Source organism: Primulina eburnea, unplaced genomic scaffold (genome assembly GCF_022965805.1).
Source record: "Primulina eburnea isolate SZY01 unplaced genomic scaffold, ASM2296580v1 ctg857_ERROPOS2198143, whole genome shotgun sequence".
Lineage (NCBI taxonomy): Eukaryota > Viridiplantae > Streptophyta > Magnoliopsida > Lamiales > Gesneriaceae > Primulina > Primulina eburnea.
Window position 1 is genome coordinate 157,366 of NW_027331625.1, and position 22,487 is coordinate 179,852.

Here is a 22,487-nt window from a genome sequence, read left to right on the forward strand (position 1 = left end):
ATAATAACGTTGCAAACCCTTTCGTTCACAAAGCACCTAGTATGGAACAAGTTCCCCCTTTGATTGTTCTCCTCCTCCTTGACTTGGCCAATCATGATACGCCTAGTCACCAATGATTCTCCTACAACCGCCTCATATCCCTCATCGGGATCCTCCAATGCAGGCATATCATCATCACTACCCTCGCTTTGGGACTCATACTCACCATAAGCATTCAAAACCATCACCCTCTTATTAGGACATTCACTAGCAATATGACCCAACCCTTGACATCTAAACCATTTAGTATCCCTAGAACGATTAGAAGGAGTTTCAGATTTACCTTGGACTCCTTGTGTTGGAAACTAAATTCTGGAGTTTGACAAAACATAAAATCAACTAATACATGAAAGCATATTCGGCAGCTGAACATTCAACTAAAATCAGTTGACACAAACTGATCAGTTGAGAACTGATCAGTTAAAACATTCAGCCGAAAACATTAAAGCTTCTCAACTGAAGATACCTCGGGAAAGATCATTCAACAGACAAAAAGACATATCAGACAGCAACTGAATATGGAAAGGCGCACTGCATAGAAAAACGTATTTCGGCTATTGAGATTAATACGCCGTCTTACAATAAATGATGAAGCGGCAATCAAGAACTTTGTCCAAGAAATGATAAGGTGGCAATCAACGGATACGAGAATTTGAAATTACCGTTGAAAGATAAATCTATAAATTGAAAGGGGATCGGTTACGGTGGCCGGAAGCGCAACGGAAGTTTAAAATTTATAATTTTCTTGAGAAAATTTCGGCCACCTACTAGTCTTGTGCAACAAATACAATAAAAACACATTATGACATTCATAGGGTGTTTTAGAAATTATACCTATCAATCTTTAAAAGATTGATGAATGGCACCAACTTTGTTGTCAAACAACAAAGCTCTTCAAGGCATGAAGATCTACAAGCTCCTCCTCCAAATCCTTGAAACTTTCTTTCAAATTAGGCCCACCACTAACTAGGAAGATCCCCTCATATTTTGCACTAGAAAAATATGAGGATGTTTCAAAGAGAAGTGTGTGTATTCTTCAACAATTGAAGAACAAAAAAATGGAGAAAAACTTGAGAAAAAAAAAGAGAGGTTTCGGCCATGTTGCTTCTAGGAGGGAAGGAGAATGATTTTTAATTCCATGTCTTGGTTGTGAGAAAAGCAAAAAGCAAAAGGTGCATGCCTTGCATTATTTTAATAAAAAGTAATCTCCAACCCTTCACCTCCCATGCATGCATATAATATAGTTTTTAATCAAATTAAAAACTTTGGACTAAATTTAATTATCTCAAACATATTTGAGACTAATTAAACATTACTTGAATTTACTCAAGTCCCACTAGTTAAATAATTAATTTAAATTGAGCTCTACAAGACTCAATATAATTTAATTAATTCAACACTTGAATTAATTTAATTATTTGGACTCTACTAGGTAAACTAGTGTCTAATTAATTCAACACTTGAATTAATTTAATTTAGTCCATAATAATGTTTATGAAAATCACAATTTTCAAATACATTATTCACTTGGCCAAATTTTAATTTTTAGGAACACTTCCATAAATCAAAATTTACATTTCTCTCATAGAAGTCATACTTCTATTTTTCCTTACACTTATAAACTCATTTATAAGTCGTTCAACACATTGAACTATTTTCTCCTTTATAGAAGTCATACTTCTAATTTTCTTTACGCTTATAAACCCCTTTATAAGCCGTTCAACACATTGAACTATTTTACTTCTCAACGGGATCTAGAAAGCTAGCACTTGTGTGGCCCTCAATGGTTCATTGATACGACTAGCCGTGGGTTCACATCTCCATGTGATTCGGACTAAACATGTCCTTATGCGAGCATACCCCAATTGCTCCATTCTTACTTATCAACACCTTGATAACAAGAACGTCAGAACTCAAATCTGATAGTACCCAACTAATCATGTTAAACGCCTAGCAGCATCGCTTACATGATTCCCTAGGTATCAAATGATAGTGCCTGCAAGAACCATTCAATTATGGTTAGCGTACAGTACGGTCCCTTCAACTCATATATCCCGATCGATTCGACAACCATTGGTTTATCGAGAGTTGTCAATGAATCGATACTATGTGTCATGTTGTAGTTGCATCAATGGTGTAATCTATGAAACCCCTTTCATAATTACAACCGTACTCTGGCCAGAGATTTCAACCTACATACTCATGATAACACATAGGATATCCATACCCGAAGGTAAGCGGTGAATCCCCGACTACAATGCATCGACTCCTATATGTTTTGACAGAACACCCAACCTTGCCACCTAATGACCCCATAAGAGTCGGTAAACAAGTCAAAGTGTAATTCTAGCACATAGAGTCTCAATGTTGTCCCGGGTCATAAGGACTAATTCTGTACAACCATAAACCAGGACTTTTCCACTCGATAAGTGAGAACCACTTGGAAAGTCCTTTTATGGAGGGTTGTTCAGTGCACTCTACAAGGAGCACCTATCTGCATGTTCGGACATCACAATGTCCCCTACCAATGAAACATGGTACTCACATCGCAGATACTAGTCTCTAACTCGAGCGGCCTATATCCTTCTTAGTGGCGGCTGAATCGACTAGGAACCGTTTAGAATATACAGTATTACAAATATGAGTTTCATGATACTCATCATATGAGCATCTCATATTCTTTCTACTATTTGTATATTCAAGGGCTTTATCTATGCAACTAGCATGGGTATACAGATAAAGATTTGCCAAAATAATAATTTCAAATATTATTAAAATAAAGATTGCTTATACATAGAGTTTCATTGTGAACACTCGGCCAACACTTGGCTCGACGGGCACCTACTCTAACAATCTCCCACTTGCACTAGAGCCAACTACCTTTATGCTTTAAACATATTGATTCGCGATGCTTGTCGAATAATGGTCCAGGTAAAGGCTTAGCTAGTGGATCAACAACATTGTCTGCGGAGCCGACTTTGTCGATAGACACTTCTCTTTCCACAATCTCTCCGAGGATGTGGTACTTTCTCAATACTTGTTTGGACTTCTGATGAGACCTTGGCTCCTTTGCTTGAGCTAAAGCTCCCGTGTTGTCACACAACACCGGGACAGGAGCAACTCCATTAGGAATGACGCCCAACTCTTGGACGAAATTCCTTATCCAAACAGCCTCCCTTGCTGCATCCGATGCAGCAATGTATTCGGCCTCTGTGCTGGAATCCGCAGTATTGTCTTCCTTGGAACTCTTCCAAGAGACAGCAGCACCATTGAGCATGAATACAAACCTAGAGGTTGACTTCGAGTCATCGATATCGCTTTGGAAGCTAGAGTCGGTATAGTCTTCCAATTTTAGTTCTCCATCCCATAGACCAAGAACAATTTATTGGTCCTTCTCAACTACTTGAGGATGTCTTTCACAGCTTTCCAATGTGGAAGACCGGGGTTCGATTGATATCTACTCACTACACTTAGTGCGAAAGCCACGTCAGGACGTGTAGATATCATCCCATACATGATGCTACCAATCGCAGATGCATAAGGAATGCTTTGTCATCGCCGCTATCTCTGCATCAGTCTTGAAAGACAGACTTGGATAGGGACACGCCATGACACATTGGTAGATGTCTTCTCTTGGACTTATCCATCGTGAACCGCTTCACGATGGTATCAATGTATGTGGACTGGGTGAGACCAAGCAATCTTTTCGATCTATCTCTATAGATCTGTATCCCAATACAAAAGATGCTTCACCCAAGTCCTGCATCGAGAACTTACTCGCTAACCATATCTTAGTTGATTGCAACATTCCTACATCATACCAAATGAGTAGAATGTCATCAACATAAAGCACCAGGAATGTCACAACACTCCCACTGACCTTCTTATACACACAGGGTTCCTCAGGATTCTTAGTAAATCAAACTCTTTGATTGTACAATCGAATCTAAGGTTCCAACTCCTTGATGCCTTCTTTAGACCATAAATAGATCTCTGAAGTTTGCATACCATATGCTCACTTCCGACAGATGTAAACCCTTCAGGTTGAGACATGTAAATCACTTTCTTAAAATCCCTATTAAGAAAGACTGTCTTAACATCCATCTGCCATATCTCATAGTCATACCATGCAGCTATGGCTAGCAAAATCCTTATGGACTTGAACATTGCGACTGGGAAAAGGTTTCCTCAAAGTCAACTCCTTGTCTTTGAGTACATCCTTTTTCCACCAATCGCGCCTTGAAGGTCAATACCTTCCCATCCGCCCCAAGTCACTATGGGAACCTTTCCCTCAGGTGGATCTATAAGATCTCACACTTGGTTCGAATGCATGGAATTCATCTAAGATTCCATAGCTTCAAGCCACTTGGATGAATCGGCATCAGATAACGCTTCCTTGAAGGTCCTTGGATCACATCCAAGATTAGGCTCATCATGGCCCTCTTCAAGAAGTAGACCATACCTTATAGGTGGTCTCGAGACTCTCTCGGATCTTCTAGGAGTTTGTATCTCCTCTCTTGGCTCTTCGGGTGTGGGTTCTATAATTGTGGGTGTCTCTCGAACCTCTTCGAGTTCTATCATCTCCCTTTTTCTATCCAATAGAAAATCCTTTTCAAAAAGGTTGCATTCCTAGAAACAAACACCTTTGTTTCTTGGGGATGATAGAAATAATATCCAACTTAATTCCTTGGATATCCCACAAAGTAACATAAAATGGATCAACAATCCAATTTATCTCCCACTACCTGCTTCACATAAGCAGGGCTCCCCATATTCTAAGATAAGAATATTTGGGAGGCTTACCCATCCATATCTCATATGGTGTCTGCCTTTGAATGGACATTTAACAGAATATCTTTTAATTTTAAGTTACAGAGATCGTTTTCAAGTTCTCAAGTACCAATCAAACATTCATTCATGTAAATGTTGCAAACACCTTTGCAAAATAAACAAGAATATCCATTTTTATCAGCATAGAAATGGAAACAATGTTTTACAAAATTAGGTACAAACAAAACATATCATAAAATTAACTTAAACTATTGTTCAATAATAAGTAAACATCCTTAATGGCCTTGGCAGCAACTCTTGCTCCATTGCCCATCCTCAAGAAGGTCACACCTTCTTTAAGCTTCCTACTTCTTCCCATCACCTGTAACCCATTATAGAGATGTGAGTCACAACCGGTATCTAATACCCAAGAAGTAGAGTTAATTGAAATGTTTACTTAAATTTAGAACATACCGTTTCCAGAACACTTCTGGGCCAGATATTCCTTGCAATTTCGCTTCCAATGTCCAGGCTTCTTGCAGTGATGACAAACATCACCAGTCTTGTCAGCCTTAACTGGTCTAGCTGCCTCAACGGGATTCGGAGATTGCCTCAACAAGGGAACGTTTTTCTTGGGACGTTGGAAAGAACTCTTCTTTCCCTTCCCATGTGGATCAATCTTCGTACCAGATGAAGAACCCACATAAAGAACCAACTTCTCTTTCTTGATGGTGGATTCAAACGTAACAAGCATGTTCACCAACTCCTCAAGGGTCGGTTCCATCTTGTTCATGTTGAAGTTCACCACAAAAGGATCAAATGAGCTAGGCAGCGATAACAGCAACACGTCGGTGGTCAACTCCGAAGGCAAGATCATATCCATGCCAACGAGCTTGTCCACGAGCCCGATCACCTTTAGGCCATGCTCATGGACCGAGGCCCCAACTCGCATGCGCAAAGTGATCAGCTCCTTGACGGTAGCATGCCTAAGAGGACGCGTTTGCTCTCCAAAGAGCTCCTTGAGGTGCAAATGAATGTCAGCAGCACTCTTTGCACCCTCAAAACGCCTCTGCAGCTCATCATTCATAGAAGTCAGCATATAACACCTTGCTATCAAGTCATGGTCACACCATTCCTTGTAAGCCTGCAATTCCTCAGGAGTGCAGTCAGTCGGAGCCTCAACAGGGGGCGACTGAGTCAGTGTATATGTTACCCTTTCCGAATTCAAGACTATTTTCAAATTTCTTAGCCAAGTGAGGTAATTAGGTCCAGTTAATATGTGTTTGTCGAGTATTACAGATATCGAATTGCGCATCGAAGACATTGTCGATTTGTACTGAAAAGTGAAACAGATAAATGTTGATGACTATTTAAAATATTTGGTAAGATATAAAGTATGGACTTTAACTTTATAAATATTTACTCCCACTGTTTTGACATCTTTCACTACCCTCTAGTGAAAACGGGAAACTCCTTTCCTCACTAGGTACGTAAGGTCCAATTAGCGAATTATGATCCCGATTATACAGCCAATCACAATTCCTAAAAGGTAGTTTCCCAATTGCATCACAATGCAACCCTTAACGTAAACTTTTGTCTCACGTTTGATTAGGACCCATTATAGACGTCGTTCATCTTTACGTGTCAAGCCTTACCCATCGATGTTGAACCTTAATGGACGGACGCCATGAGTTCCCTCAATTATCTGAGCCGAAGTCATGGGAGTTCCACGTAGTTCACATCACCATGTCAATGGATGTCACAGCTTTCCGGCACCCAAGGCCCCCCCAATAATATGAGCCGAGCCCCGAGTACGGGTAGCGTTCATCATGCACCCATTGTCGATGGAAGACAAGGAAATTATAACCAATTTTATAATTCCCCTTTTCGGGCTTGATATTAATTTTGAATCTTATTCAAAATGAGGGTTTTTAGTTTTGAAAGGTCTCATCATTAATTTTATTTTAAAAGCTCGCCATGTTTGATCGTATGTTTGCCGGATTCATGCAACTTTGCTATTATCATAATAATAATGCACATACTCATTATTTATAACATATCATGCATATATTATAAATAGAAAACAATACAAGGATGATCAATCGCCCCACAACTAATGGCCCGTGTGAGCTAAACAAGGGCCTAGGTCCAATCCTAGGGTAAATGCACGGGATGCAATGCAACTAAATTATTACATTAGCATCCAATATTACATGTCTTCGATCATCATAATCACCAAGGCCACCATCTTCCAATCTTGATCTTCCCCTATTCTAATATTTACAAATAAATATCCATGACAAATAGGGATACATCTCATGGGGTGGGAACGGGCCATAAACCAAGCCCACTTTAAATTTGATAATTATTACAATCATTCAACACAAAATATCCTAGCATACACCTAGCAAATTGGGCTTGGGCTTTTGATCATCCTTCATGCATAATATCACATATCATACACCATCAATTAATTATCACAATAATTAATTGATCCAATATTATATATCTTGATCCAATCACTAACCGCCACGATTATAAACTAAATTAACAAAGTATACAAACACCTTTGTCTACTTTCAAATTAATTTATTTATAACCGAATTTCTTGTAAATCACCATTTACTATAAATAATTAAAGTACAACTTAAATTATTTATTTCATGAGAAAATATTTGCAACTTTTGTAATTTTAAACTTAAGGGCCCTAAAACTCATTTTTCACCAAAAATATTTTGGCCCATTTAAAATTCACAAAAGTGTTGGCCATCCAATGGCCCAACAACTCAAGGCCCATGACACTTTGATATTTCAAAACACATTTTGAAAACCCTAGTCGTCATCGCCGTCGCCGGAGCTCCGTCGCCGGATTCCGGCCAACATAAAATTTTTTTTTTTTTTTATTAAAAGGATGGGGCGTTTCGGGCAGCCCCTAGGGCTGCCCTTGCTGCCCGTTTCGGGCAGCCCTTCGGGCAGCTTGGGCTGCCCGAAATGGGCAGCAACAAGCTGCCGAAAAATCCCCAAATGTGGCCTTGAAATTTGTTGCAAACTTTACACTCATGCGGTTAGAAAACGATCTCAACATAATATCTTGTATTTGCTACACAAAAACGTAACCATAGCTCGGATACCACTTGAAAGGGGATCGGTTACGGTGGCCGGAAGCGCAACGGAAGTTTAAAATTTTTAATTTTCTTGAGAAAATTTCGGCCACCTACTAGTCTTGTGCAACAAATACAATAAATACACATTATGACATTCATAGGGTGTTTTAGAAATTATACCTATCAATCTTTAAAAGATTGATGAATGGCACCAACTTTGTTGTCAAACAACAAAGCTCTTCAAGGCATGAAGATCTACAAGCTCCTCCTCCAAATCCTTGAAACTTTCTTTCAAATTAGGCCCACCACTAACTAGGAAGATCCCCTCATATTTTGCACTAGAAAAATATGAGGATTTTTCAAAGAGAAGTGTGTGTATTCTTCAACAATTGAAGAACACAAAAATGGAGAAAAACTTGAGAAAAAAAAAAAGAGAGGTTTCGGCCATGTTGCTTCTAGGAGGGAAGGAGAATGATTTTTAATTCCATGTCTTGGTTGTGAGAAAAGCAAAAGGCAAAAGGTGCATGCCTTGCATTATTTTAATAAAAAGTAATCTCCAACCCTTCACCTCCCATGCATGCATATAATATAGTTTTTAATCAAATTAAAAACTTTGGACTAAATTTAATTATCTCAAACATATTTGAGACTAATTAAACATTACTTGAATTTACTCAAGTCCCACTAGTTAAATAATTAATTTAAATTGAGCTCTACAAGACTCAATATAATTTAATTAATTCAACACTTGAATTAATTTAATTATTTGGACTCTACTAGGTCAACTAGTGTCTAATTAATTCAACACTTGAATTAATTTAATTTAGTCCATAATAATGTTTATGAAAATCACAATTTTCAAATACATTATTCACTTGGCCAAATTTTAATTTTAGGAACACTTCCATAAATCAAAATTTACATTTCTCTCATAGAAGTCATACTTCTATTTTTCCTTACACTTATAAACTCATTTATAAGTCGTTCAACACATTGAACTATTTTCTCCTTTATAGAAGTCATACTTCTAATTTTCTTTACGCTTATAAACCCCTTTATAAGCCGTTCAACACATTGAACTATTTTACTTCTCAACGGGATCTAGAAAGCTAGCACTTGTGTGGCCCTCAATGGTTCATTGATACGACTAGCCGTGGGTTCACATCTCCATGTGATTCGGACTAAACATGTCCTTATGCGAGCATACCGCAATTGCTCCATTCTTACTTATCAACACCTTGATAACAAGAACGTCAGAACTCAAGTCTGATAGTACCCAACTAATCATGTTAAACGCCTAGCAGCATCGCTTACATGATTCCCTAGGTATCAAATGATAGTGCCTGCAAGAACCATTCAATTATGGTTAGCGTACAGTACGGTCCCTTCAACTCATATATCCCGATCGATTCGACAACCATTGGTTTATCGAGAGTTGTCAATGAATCGATACTATGTGTCATGTTGTAGTTGCATCAATGGTGTAATCTATGAAACCCCTTTCATAGTTACAACCATACTCTGGCCAGAGATTTCAACCTACATACTCATGATAACACATAGGATATCCATACCCAAAGGTAAGCGGTGAATCCCCGACTACAATGCATCGACTCCTATATGTTTTGACAGAACACCCAACCTTGCCACCTAATGACCCCATAAGAGTCGGTAAACAAGTCAAAGTGTAATTCTAGCACATAGAGTCTCAATGTTGTCCCGGGTCATAAGGACTAATGTCTGTACAACCATAAACCAGGACTTTTCCACTCGATAAGTGAGAACCACTTGGAAAGTCCTTTATGGAGGGTTGTTCAGTGCACTCTACAAGGAGCACCTATCTGCATGTTCGGACATCACAATGTCCCCTACCAATGAAACATGGTACTCACATCGCAGATACTAGTCTCTAACTCGAGCGGCCTATATCCTTCTTAGTGGCGGCTGAATCGACTAGGAACCGTTTAGAATATACAGTATTACAAATATGAGTTTCATGATACTCATCATATGAGCATCTCATATTCTTTCTACTATTTGTATATTCAAGGGCTTTATCTATGCAACTAGCATGGGTATACAGATAAAGATTTGCCAAAATAATAATTTCAAATATTATTAAAATAAAGATTGCTTATACATAGAGTTTCATTGTGAACACTCGGCCAACACTTGGCTCGACGGGCACCTACTCTAACATGCACTTTGTATTTTTACTTATCTTTTACACACCACCTGATATGAATCTGACCGGGCGTTACGATCTAACTATTGGAAGGAAGTTCAAGAAAGCTTGTCAAGGATTCATTACAAGCTATCAAGTGCATGACTATCAAGTTTCCGATTATTATAATGTCATTCAAGTGTTGAAGGACCAATGAAAGATCCTCTAGACCGAAGCAGGCATGCCCTAGCTGTCAGAATCAACCTCCCCAGTGCGCCGAGCCAAGCCATGGCCACCCCAGCAGAGATTTTTTCCTGCCCCATAGCCCAAGGCCGAGATAGGCGTGCCACAAGAAAACACCCGCCACAGATCACCGCAATGCAGAATTCAATATGGAAACCCTAAGTTTTGAGTTTTAATGATTTGTTACCTTTGTTATAAAAACACCTTGTAAACAATTATTCAGGAGATTATTGATAATAATAGAATGACTTTTTGAGTTTTCTCTCAACCAAAAGCTTGGGCTTTGTCCACATTTTTTTTGTGTTTTTATAAAAAAAATCAAACTTATCAAAGTTTAATAACTTTGTGGCGTGTATGGATTGTTCTTTATTCGAATTGTCAAAGACAAGTTCTTTGAAGGCTCGTTTGAGATCGATTTTTATTTTTTGTGTTATTTGTTACTAAACCACGTGATTTAGGGCGAATACACGTTACTTCTTTCAAAGCTTAAAAATCATAGGTTAAATAGAATCTTGTAGTTCATTGAATCGAGGGCACGACTGAGTGTAGTTCGTGTTTGTTATTTTTTGCATAACCGAATTCGCATCATTTGACATAAGAGCTTATGCTCCTTTTGAAACAAGTAAGCTATCTTCTTATTTATCTGTTTTTCTTCGTCTACTATTTGTGTCCCTCGTTTTATTGTGTAGCTAGATTTTCGTTAGAAATCTTGTATTCTAGTTTTCCATGTGTTCGTGAATATTGCGATTCTCAACTTTTTTGAGTCGTTTTGGTTGTTTACTTGTTTCGCAAGTTCTTTGTTTTTGTTGTGAAATTGGTCCCAAAAAAAGAGGTTTTCGAGCAAAACAAAAGAAAATGAGATCGAAGTAAAAAAAATAAGTACCAAAATTTGAAATTTTTTATATTGTTTGTTATTGAAATTTTGTTATTGTATCTATTGTGAATCATATTAAGTGTCTGTCAAAAAAAAAAAAATCAAATTTCTTGTTTTACGCAGTTTGAATAAGTCGATTTACAAGTGTCGTGAAGCTTGACGTTGTGAGTTTGATGTACACAAGTTACAAAGCCTGAAGTGTACCCTACGAGAGAACTATCAAAATTTAGTGAAATATTTATGTGCGAGCGTTTCTTGGAATGATGTGTGATGTATTTGTAGAGAGGACAAAAAAAGAGAGGAAGAAATAGTTGAGTGACTTTATTTGGAGTGACTAGTGAGGATTTCTGGTAAAATTTTTTTATTCTTTATTGTTTTCTACTAACATTTCTTGTAGGTACACAGTCTGACGATAGAAAAATTCAAACAATTGTTGGATAGTTGGATAGAATGTGGGAGAAAGAGTTTAGATCTTTATGTGAGAACTATAATTGGTGCAAAGAAGATGAGTTGTGTGGTATGCAACTTGATGAGAACAGGCGAGACAAGAAAGTAAAAAAGGATAGAACGTTGTCCTCAAATCAAAATGATGATAGCTGATGTGGTGAGAGCCATAGACATAGAAGTTGGGGAGAGTGTAGAAGGAGTTGTATAAAGATGACAGTTCCATCTTTCCATTGACGAGTCGATCCAAAAGAGTATCTTGATTGGGAGAAGAAGTCGTAGTGTGTTTTTTAGAGTCGGGATTATACGGAAGCTATGAAGGTAAAACGAGCTTGTAGCGAGTTTATCAACTATGCTACTACTTGTTGAGATAAATTAATGTTGGATAGGAGATGATGCGGAGAGCACCCTATAATAACGTGAGATGAGATGAAAATGGTGATGTGGAATCGATTGTTCCTAATCACCATGATATGATTATTGGTAGGAGAGATGAACATGAATTGCATAAGAAGTCGTTGGCATCCAATAGAGGATGAGCTTTGAGAGGAACATAGAGACTACACCAATGGAACATTCAAATCACGAGGCTACCATGCATGAGTATCAATGTCTATCCGAAATTTTCAATACTTGTACTTGTTCATCATCACAGGAACTTCTTGAATCTTTTGATTTAGATGAACCAGAGTTTGAGTCAACCTACTTTGACTTGCTTTTCTCGGCCACTAGCACATTTTGGTCATGCTTCTTTTGAAAAGATTTCTTCTCATTATTGGATCTCCTTTTGTCAAAGGATTTCTTGCCCTTCTCAGATGACCTCCTGTCATCCTTTCTAGCTTTAAAGTAGTTTGGTATTAACTGATCAGTCTTGCCACAGTTACAACAAGTATCGGTGTCATCAATTGACTCTCTCCTTTGATTGCATATTCGGTTGGAGTTTTGAAAATTACATTGATTCAATCTCGTTTTGGTTAATAAAAAGTTTAAAAAAACATGAACAATTACATTTCAACACATGTTACTACGACTTCTGACTTAAGAGTGTTTTAACTTATTCTTTGAAATTTGGATGACTTAATAACTAATTAGATTTTATAGGGAGGTTTTGAGCTAAATTTAACATGTGTCAGAATTCTATTAGCCCGAAAAAAGAGTAAATCTTATGTGAGACGATTTCACAGATTTATATATGTAAGATAGAATGACCTGGTCCATAAATACAATAAAAAATAATACTTTTACATAAAATAATAATATATTTTTTATGGACCAGGTCGGGTTGGAGATCCGCATACATAATTGTTCCGCGAGATGATTGTCTCATATAAATTTTTGTGTGAAAATAAATCATGATGTTTCATTTTATATTTTGAAAAATAAGAAATTGCTTCCAAAAATCGAAAGCAAACAATGGACATATTTTCTAATTTCTAAAAGTTGCTTTTTGAAGAATTTTTTTAAAAGGCCTTTACATCAAATCACCATTTTAAAAAGGAAATTAAATTAAAATCACATTCTAAAGAAAACTTTAATAGAGGCCCACTATAATTTTCTCAATTTATTCGATAATAAAAACATATTACACTTCAAAATTTTATATATCTACCTATTTTTTTTTTTTAATTGAAATATCGAATACGAGACCTCGTTCCAAACTAGCTTAGTAACCTTAGTGCCATCTAATCTAATATAATTCTATAAATTTATTTTCCTCCAACGATGTTATTCTCTCAGAATTTATATTATCTACAAGGAATTCTGCTATCTTATTGTGGGGACCCGGGCTCTAATTCTTTTTCTTGGGATTAAATGGATTGGTATTAAAAACGTGGGATCAATTTTTCGCTTTTTACCTTAAATCTAATGTAAACAAACGAGCATGAGTTCTTTATTAAATACAACATACAAACATCAAATACATGTATTATTCTGTATGTTTTCTTAACCAGTAATAAAAGACAGTACATAATAACAGACAACTACTGGTCCATCTGCTAGGCCCGAGATTTCCACGCTAACACGATCATCTCTGTCTGCACCCAAATCCTGCCCCACCTGTTGTTATGCACACATACAGACATAACAACAGCCGGAAAAACCGGTGAGAACAAATCCCAGTATAAACATGTGAACATGCATATAAATACTATAAAACATGAAACATGCTGATATGAATGTCATTCATATAAAATCATGAAATGCGAGCCTAATCATGTCTAGATGCGACTCGACTAAACTCTAGGGATCCCGGTGTGAATAAGACGATCTATCACCTACCCTCCCAATCGGGGGTGACGGTACGTCTTATTCCTAGACTTCGGCCTGATCTGTATCCACGTCTACAATAGGGGGGTGATCTTCCCCTAAGCTGGGATAGAACCGAACGTCTAGAAGTCTGCCTGATCTCCAGACTGTCCTATCTTAATGCATGAATACAAAATCTGTAAACAAGCATAATCATCTAATGCAATGTAACATGATCTGTAACAAAGCATAATAGGAATTGAATACAAGTTCTAATAAACATCTAATGCAATGTAACATGATCTGTAAACAAAGCATAACGAGATTTGCATATAAACAAATCTATAATAATACCTATATCAAGATATAAACAATAAAACTCGTATGTGATTTTAGTTGGGAAACTCAAATGTGATCTCATTTGAGTCGTGATTCCCCAAAACAAAGCATGTAGTATACCTTCCGTCGTAGAATTGCTGTCACAGTCGAGAAGATGAATCTGAAATAGAAATGACTTTCTAACACTTCTAATTCTACTGAGACCCTCGTAGGAATGACTCTAAACTGAGACCTCGCGCCTCTATTTATAGACAACGATCGGAAGATCCGATCTACTTCGGACGATCCGATCTGACATACTTCGGACGCTCCGAACTCACTTCGGACGTCCGAATCCTGCATGTCTTCCACGTCTCAGCCAACTGTCTCGGATGATCCGAACTACGATCGGTCGATCCGAACTATTGCATGCCATCCATGTGTCCAGCCACCTGGCTCGGACGCTCCGAACTCCGAACGGACGGTGCGAACTCTGATCGTACGTTCCGATCTCGGTTCGGTCCTTCCGGTCTCACCGAAATATAAATACTCCAATATTCTCGATGCCGGTCAATCTAATTCTCAATAGATATCAACACTATCATATTCTCAATCATAATTCAATACAGTACTTCTGTCCTAACAAGTCATAATCATACTGAAAATCATATATGATATCATTTCTTATTTCTTATGGTTATGTACAATCTTCACAACATATCTATGAATTCGTACATGTCAATCATTGCTCTGGGCATTACATTTCTCCCCCTCTAAGACAGAAGTTCGTCCTCGAACTGAAGTCACCATACAAAGTATCTAAAACAGTTTGATAATCTAAACTGAATACATACTCATATCATATAAATAACTCGGGGTGTTTCTGTCTCATGTTTTCTTCGTTTCCCACGTCGCTTCCTCAATGCCATGTCGACTCCACTGAACTTTCACAAGTGGAATGGTCTTCGTTCTGAGCTGTTGTCCTTTCGATCAAGAATCTGTATCGGTCGTTCTATATAGCTCAAGGTGTGATCAAGTTCAGCTTCGTTCGGTTGAATAACATGAGAAACATCTGGCATATATCTGCGTAACATTGATACATGAAATACGTCATGTATTCCGGATAAGGAAGGAGGAAGAGCAAGTCGATAAGCTCGATCGCCAATCTTTTCAAGAATCTCGTAAGGACCAATGTATCGAGGAGAGAGTTTTCCGCGTTTGCCAAATCGAACAACGCCTCTGAATGGAGAAATCTTTAAAAACACTCTATCTCCCGCCTCAAATACTAACGGTCTACGTCTGATATTGGCGTACTTTGCTTGTCGATCTTGTGCTGTCTTCATTCGTTTCTGAATGATCTTACCTTCTCAGTCATGTCACGAATCATATCTGGCCCAAGTTCTGGTACTTCTGAAACGTCATCCCAATATAGCGGGAGATCTGCACTTCTTGCCATACAACGCTTCAAACGGTGCCATCTCAATGCTCGTCTGATAGCTATTATTGTACGAGAATTCGCAAAGAGGTAGGGAATCTTGCCAACTAATGCCAAAATCTAGTACGACGGCTCTCAACATATCCTCTAATGTCTGGATAGTCCGTTCTGACTGTCCGTCTGTCTGAGGATGGTAAGCAGTGCTAAGGTTGTAAGGTCGTACCTAACGCCTGCCTGTAAACTGTGCCAGAAGTGTGAAGTGAATCGTGGATCACGATCTGATACGATAGACTTCGGCACTCCATGCAATCTGACTACCTCACGAATATAAATCTCCGCCATCTGATCCTGTCTATACGTCATTCTATAAGGGATGAAACAAGCAGATTTGGTCAATCTGTCAATAATGACCCAAATCGCATCGCAACCTCTGGATGATCGAGGTAACTTCGTCACGAAATCCATGGAAATGTGGTCCCATTTCCATTCTGGAATGGATAAACTCTGAAGTAAACCCCCCGGCTTCTTCCTCTCGGCCTTCACCTGTTGGCAGTTCAAGCATTTTAGACACAAATTCGGCAATGTCTGACTTCATTTGCTTCCACCAGAACTGTGTCTTCAAGTCATTGTACATCTTTCTGCCACCAGGATGGATGCTGAACCGACTACAATGTGCCTCCGTCAGAATCTGCTGTCTCAAATCTGCAACATCTGGCACAACTAGACGGTTATTCACGTACAACACATGATCTCGTACCTGATATTCTGATACATGCCCTGATCTGACCATTTGGATTGATCTTTGCACATTCTGATCAGTTCTTTGTGCTTCCTTAATCCTCATAATCAAATTGGGCTCAACTTGGATCGTAAAGAGTCGTAGTGGCTTACTATCTGTATCAAATTCTAATCCAGACCTACAGCAATTTTCAACTAACTGTTAACACCTATCGTCGATAAGGACAATGAACATACCTTACGACTCAAGGCATCTGCTGCTGCATTTGACTTACCTGGATAATATTTGATTTCACAGTCAAAGTCTTTCAGAAGATCTAGCCATCTACGTTGCCTCATATTCAATTCTGATTGAGAAAATAGGTACTTGAAGCTCTTGTGATCGGAAAAGATCTCAAATTTCTCGCCATAGAGATAATGACGCCAAATCTTTAATGCAAACCACGATAGCCGCCAATTCAAGATCATGAATGGGGTATCGAACTTCATGTGGCTTCAATTGTCTCGAGGGCGTATGCGATCACATGACCTCGCTGCATAAGAACACATCCCAAACCTCTATGAGAAGCATCACAATATACAACAAAATCACCTGTACCTGAAGGTATCGTCAATACTGGAGCACTGGTCAGCCTTTTCTTCAATTCAACAAAGCTAGACTCACACTCCTCTGACCAAACAAATGGTGCATTCTTTTGTGTTAATTGAGTTATTGGTTTTGCAATACTGGAGAAATCTTTGATAAATCTTCTGTAGTATCCGGCTAAGCCCATGAAACTGCGTATTTCTGGTACAGAAGTTGGTCTCGACCAACTAATCACAGCTTCCACTTTACTCGGATCAACAGAAATACCATCTCCAGAAATGATATGTCCTAAGAAGACAACTCTATTCAACCAAAACTCACATTTTGACAATTTAGCATACAGTCGCTCATTTTCTCAACGTCTGCAACACAATTCTGAGATGCTCTGCATGCTCATTTCTGTTCTTCGAATACACCAAAATGTCATCAATGAAGACAATCACAAATTCATCTAGATATCTCTGAAACACTTGGTTCATCAAGCCCATAAATACCGCAGGAGCATTTGTTAAACCAAAGGCATGACAATAAATTCGTAATGTCCATACCTGGTTCGAAACGCTGTCTTTGGTATGTCTATATCTCGAACTCTGAGCTGATGATAACCAGAACGTAAATCAATCTTAGAATAGACCGAGGATCCCTGCAACTGATCAAATAGGTCATCGATCCTAGGCAAAGGATATTTATTCTTGATCGTTGCCTTGTTCAACTGCCGGTAATCGATACACAACCGCATCGACCCATCTTTCTTTCGCACGAACAGCACCGGAGCGCCCCAAGGAGATACACTAGGTCTGATATATCCCTTGGCTAGAAGATCTTCTAATTGTGCTTTCAATTCTCTGAGTTCGATGGGTGCCCATCCTATATGGAGCTCTCGAAATAGGTACGGTACCCTGGCGCAAGTTCAATGTTGAAATCTATCTCACGAACCGGAGGTAATCCTGGGATCTCATCTGGAAAAATATCTGGAAATTCCCGTACTACTGGCAGATCTGCCAATGCCGGGCTCGACTTCTGCATATCTACAGCATAAACAAAGAAACCATCCGCTCCTTTCTGTAACAGTCTGTTCATAGTAAGAGCCGAAATCAAGGGAATCCGAGATCTGGAACCCTTCCCGTAGAATTTCCACTCGTCTGTCATCTCGGGTCTGAATCTGACAATCTTATGGAAACAATCCACGGTGGCTCTATACTTCGTTCGCATGTCAATACCGACTATACAATCAAAATCAGCTAGACCCAACACTATACAATCTAGGTCAATCTCATGCCCCTCAAACTGTAGAATGCAATGTCTAACCGTAGTTACAGATATTAATCCACTTCCCAACGGAGAATTAATAGACACAACGTCTAACAACGACTCAACAGGCAATGAATGCAACAATGCAAATCGTTCTGAGATGAATGTATGCGATGCACCTGTATCTATCAAGATATAAGCAGGATAACCATAAAGGAGACAGTTACCTGCTATAACATCATCTGGTGCATCTTGTGCTTGCTCCTCTGTCAACGCAAACACTTGGGCCTGTTGCCTCGGAGGTTGAGTCACAGTCTGACTACCTCGGCCTCTGGGTGGAGTCGGTGCTGGTGGAGGCTGAAAAGAGTGAACCGACGATGCCTGCCGCTCAAACTGAGGTACTGAACCGGATGCTCTTCCACTCTGGCCTTGCTGTACACCTCTCTGTGGACAGACTTTGGCAAAATGCCCTGGTTGCCTGCAATAGTTGCATCTCCCTGTCACCCCTTGACACTGTTCAGTCGCATGCTTTCCTCCACAGGAACTGCAATAACCACCGATAAACCTTGAACTTTGATCAAAACTACTCTGTTTTGATCCGCTGGAGCTCGATGAACTGCTCCCTGGTCTTTTAAACTGTTTCCCCTTCGCCTTCAGCTGTTCTTTGCGTCACTACCACTACCACCACTTTCGAATCGAGGAGGAGGAACTTGGGATGGAGGTAGTGGCGGTCTCGGACTCGGTGCAACATACGGAGCACTCCGTTGTCTAAGCAATCCTGCTTCAGCTCCTTTGGCACGATTCAATGCATCCGAGAAGTTATCGGGTCTCCCAGTATTGACCAACGTAAAGATATCTGGATTCAGGCCATTTATAAACTGATCCGCCATGGCCTCGTCATTTCCTGAAACATGGGGTGCAAAACGAAGCAAAGAAGAGAATTTAGCAACGTACTCCTCAATGTTCAATGGTCCTTGCCTCAGGTTTGCGAATTCAGCGCCTTTATCTTTACGGTAGGATACAGGGAAGAATCGCTGATAAAACTCGGTTTTGAATACCTTCCAAGAAATTTCGGTACCCCGCTGCTCTAAAGCTCTCCTAATGTTCAACCACCAATTCTTTGCTATATCTTGCAATTGATGGCCAATTAGCTTGATCCTCTTCTCATCACTGTACTCCAACGAGTCGAATAGCATCTCAATATCTTCAAGCCAACTTTCGCACTCGATGGCATTCTCGGTACCTTTTAAAGTGGGAGGTCGAAAGGATTGGAATTGCTTCAGCAACGTCTCCATAGGGGTCGCCGTAACATCCATAGAATCTCCGGATGTACTCCCCCTGCTCTGGCGCTGCTGGTCGTAGAGGTACGGCTGCTCTTCTAGGAGGCATATCTAATAATCCAACTGATTAGTAAACAAGATATACAACTGTCTCAGCCATCATCTAGTCAGTTACCTCTGATCTAGAATCGGTTCTGATTCAGTCAATCACATGCTGAAATTAATCAAATACCAAACAACATGTAATAAGAAAGCAATAATCATGCTAGCACATCATCAAGCAAGGAAGAAGACTCGATCTACCCCGCTCATTCTATCCTATTTCAGTCTAACGGAACTATCGGCTCTGATACCACCTGTTGTGGGGACCCGGGCTCTAATTCTTTTTCTTGGGATTAAATGGATTGGTATTAAAAACGTGGGTCAATTTTTCGCTTTTTACCTTAAATCTAATGTAACAAACGAGCATGAGTTCTTTATTTAAATACAACATACAAACATCAAATACATGTATTATTCTGTATGTTTTCCTTAACCAGTAATAAAAGACATTACATAATAACAGACAACTACTGGTCCATCTGCTAGGCCCGAGATTTCCACGCTAACACGATCATCTCTGTCTCGACCCAAATCCTGCCCCACCTGTTGTTATGCACACATACAGACATAACAACAGCCGGAAAACCGGTGAGAACAAATCCCAGTATAAACATGTGAACATGCATATAAATACTATAAAACATGAAACATGCTGATATGAATGTCATTCATATAAAATCATGAAATGCGAGCCTAATCATGTCTAGATGCGACTCGACTAAAACTCTAGGGATCCCGGTGTGAATAAGACGATCTATCACCTACCCTCCCAATCGGGGTGACGGTACGTCTTATTCCTAGACTTCGGCCTGATCTGTATCCACGTCTACAATAGGGGGGTGATCTTCCCCTAAGCTGGGATAGAACCGAACGTCTAGAAGTCTGCCTGATCTCCAGACTGTCCTATCTTAATGCATGAATACAAAATCTGTAAACAAGCATAATCATCTAATGCAATGTAACATGATCTGTAAACAAAGCATAATAGGAATTGAATACAAGTTCTAATAAACATCTATGCAATGTAACATGATCTGTAAACAAAGCATAACGAGATTTGCATATAAACAAATCTATAATAATACCTATATCAAGATATAAACAATAAAACTCGTATGTGATTTTAGTTGGGAAACTCAAATGTGATCTCATTTGAGTCGTGATTCCCCAAAACAAAGCATGTAGTATACCTTCCGTCGTAGAATTGCTGTCACAGTCGAGAAGATGAATCTGAAATAGAAATGACTTTCTAACACTTCTAATTCTACTGAGACCTCGTAGGAATGACTCTAAACTGAGACCTCGCGCCTCTATTTATAGACAACGATCGGAAGATCCGATCTACTTCGGACGATCCGATCTGACATACTTCGGACGCTCCGAACTCACTTCGGACGTTCCGAATCCTGCATGTCTTCCACGTCTCCAGCCAACTGTCTCGGATGATCCGAACTACGATCGGTCGATCCGAACTATTGCATGCCATCCATGTGTCCAGCCACCTGGCTCGGACGCTCCGAACTCCGAACGGACGGTGCGAACTCTGATCGTACGTTCCGATCTCGGTTCGGTCCTTCCGGTCTCACCGAAATATAAATACTCCAATATTCTCGATGCCGGTCAATCTAATTCTCAATAGATATCAACACTATCATATTCTCAATCATAATTCAATACAGTACTTCTGTCCTAACAAGTCATAATCATACTGAAAATCATATATGATATCATTTCTTATTTCTTATGGTTATGTACAATCTTCACAACATATCTATGAATTCGTACATGTCAATCATTGCTCTGGGCATTACACTTATGATTCAGTTGCATAATCTATTATCAACAAAGAGCTGAGTTAAAACTCTTGGTTTTGTCAAACACCATAAAGGGGGAAATTGTTGGAAACTAAATTCTGGAGTTTGACAAAACATAAAATCAACTAATACATGAAAGCATATTCGGCAGCTGAACATTCAACTAAAATCAGTTGACACAAACTGATCAGTTGAGAACTGATCAGTTAAAACATTCAGCCGAAAACATTAAAGCTTCTCAACTGAAGATACCTCGGGAAAGATCATTCAACAGACAAAAAGACATATCAGACAGCAACTGAATACGGAAAGACGCACTGCATAGAAAAACGTATTTCGGCTATTGAGATTAATACGCCGTCTTACAATAAATGATGAAGCGGCAATCAAGAACTTTGTCCAAGAAATGATAAGGTGGCAATCAACGGATATGAGAATTTGAAATTACCGTTGAAAGATAAATCTATAAATATGACTAAAGAGCAGTTGACAGACAGACGATTGACCAATCTCAAACTTGCCATTACCTTGTCAAAATCTCAGCTCACACTTATTAGATCTATTCGTAGCAATCAAGGCTACACATTGAGCAAACTAGCACTCTGAAATATTGATAATTCGATAAGTGCTAAGTCCAGTTACTTACAGAGATCATTGTATTATACTAAGAGTTTCAGTTCAGGCAATAGATAAGTCCTAACTGAAGTGGGTCTGTACAAGCGTTGTACTCGATCAAAGTCTTTTAGTGAACAACCTATCTTGGTGATAGAAGGGGTGACGTAGGAGTTATTCAATTCTCCGAACATCCAGAAACCTATTGTGTTATCTTTACTTCAGCTTTTTATTTCCAGTCAGATATTCTATCTTTCAATCAGTTTATTTTCCGCAACAGCTTATTCAGTTTAACTGATTGATATTGACCGACGGGATACTTAGTTCAGTTTGTAACAAAACTGAAACTACCTTTTTCGAAAAACATTTAAATTCCTAGAAGTGTTTATTCAACCCCCCCTTCTAAACACTCCTTAGTCAATAACCGATCCTAACACCTTGTTTAGGTGTTTCGTGCTTGTCCTTC